The sequence below is a fragment of the Pygoscelis adeliae genome, unplaced genomic scaffold, assembly GCF_000699105.1.
Source record: "Pygoscelis adeliae isolate BGI_AS28 unplaced genomic scaffold, ASM69910v1 Scaffold38, whole genome shotgun sequence".
In the NCBI taxonomy this organism is placed as follows: domain Eukaryota; kingdom Metazoa; phylum Chordata; class Aves; order Sphenisciformes; family Spheniscidae; genus Pygoscelis; species Pygoscelis adeliae.
Window position 1 is genome coordinate 18,063,910 of NW_008825614.1, and position 1,619 is coordinate 18,065,528.

Here is a 1,619-nt window from a genome sequence, read left to right on the forward strand (position 1 = left end):
GCCCGCCCGCGCTGGAGCTCGGAGCCGGGCTGCGGGCCCCGGGAGGAGCGGCCCGGAGGGCTTGCTTCACCTCAGCACCTCTGGGCAGCCGGAGACCCCGCGCCGGCACAGGGTGACTCCATTCTGGAAGAAACTGTTAAGCTGCGTGGTTGGCTCAAAAGTAATTTCTCAGGATATCTTTCCTGCAGGGAGGGGTGGGTAGCGTCCCTTTCCAGAGCATGCAGATCTACTCCTACCCCTTCAAGCCAGATGTGGTCCTGCCTAATACAAAAATGAACTTTACTGTGGAGTTGTGTCGTGACGCTTCCATGCTAAATGTGGTGCTTGATAAGGCAGAGGGTAACGGGGCTTCTGTGCATTGGTACCTTGTGAGATTATTTAAAACATCACTAGGGATTTGAAAGTCGTTACTCTTTTAAAAAGGGTTGATGATGCAGTAGAGTTCTTGTGTCATCTGTCCATCCAGTGTCAGGAACTTGAAATGCTCATGAGTTTAGCCTGCCCAGACTACGGTGCTGAGAAGAGTTGCCTAATTCTGGAAGAAGCACAATGAAACTTGTCTTAACACCACATCATAGAAGAATGACAAAGTTGAGACACTTTGGGTTTCAGTTCAGTTTACTTCTCTTCAAGGATTGTTTCTTTCAGATTTAGTAATTTATATCCCGTGTCATTGAATACTTTACCAGCGAGGTAATTTACCGTTGGAGGTTTGTTTTTTTTTCAGATTTTGAGAAGTTTTCCTTATGGTCCTATTTCTGGTTTTCAGAAGACAGAAATACTAAAAATGCTTTCTGTGAACTTTAACTTGATGGTTATTCCATTTTCACTGTCGAAGATAACGTTCATACCACTTAAGAATAATAATTGTTACATACTTCCCTTATCTGAGGTTCATGATGTACATCTCTTCTATAGAGGCTTTTTAATTTTTGTTTGTTTTGAAGGGGATAGTTTTTTTGAATAACAAATCCTGACTTTATAAAGAAAGCTCAGAGGTCTTAGTTTTATGGATGAAGCACAAACAACTACTTAAGTTTTAAAAGAATGCGGGCAATTGGCACAAGTCTAAGTGTTAAGGAAATCACATGTCTTAAGGATACTTCATAGGTTTCTAATGTGTTTTGCAATTTAAGTGCTAAACCGTTTTTGGTTATATTCTCTGAGCTAGTGAATGATAGACAAATGTGAACTTTGATTCTAGCAAAAGGAGGTTCATGTCTTCAGTGCTGCTGCCCTGGTTCTTCAGTGACTATTTAATATGATCGTTAGCTAATAGAGTCCTTGAGTACGTTTGTGTGTGATATATTTGGTAGCTGGTTTACTTTAACAGTGTTCTCGGTGATCTAAAAGACAACTAGTCCCTGCACTGCGTTTAGCATTTGAAGAAAACAATCTTTTTTTAGTTGCTGGTTAGAGGGGCTGAGTTTTTGGTGGTGTGGGCTTATTTATTTATTTTATGAAGAGCAGGATTTTTCTTGTAGTCCTTTGTTTTTTGTGTGCTTCCCCCGAAGATCTCCCAGAAGAAGGGTAAATTGCAACTCCCCTATCCAAAGCACTTCAAACAGTCTCCTGGGACTCAAATACACGCCTCAAGGCACATGCTGCACATGGATTTG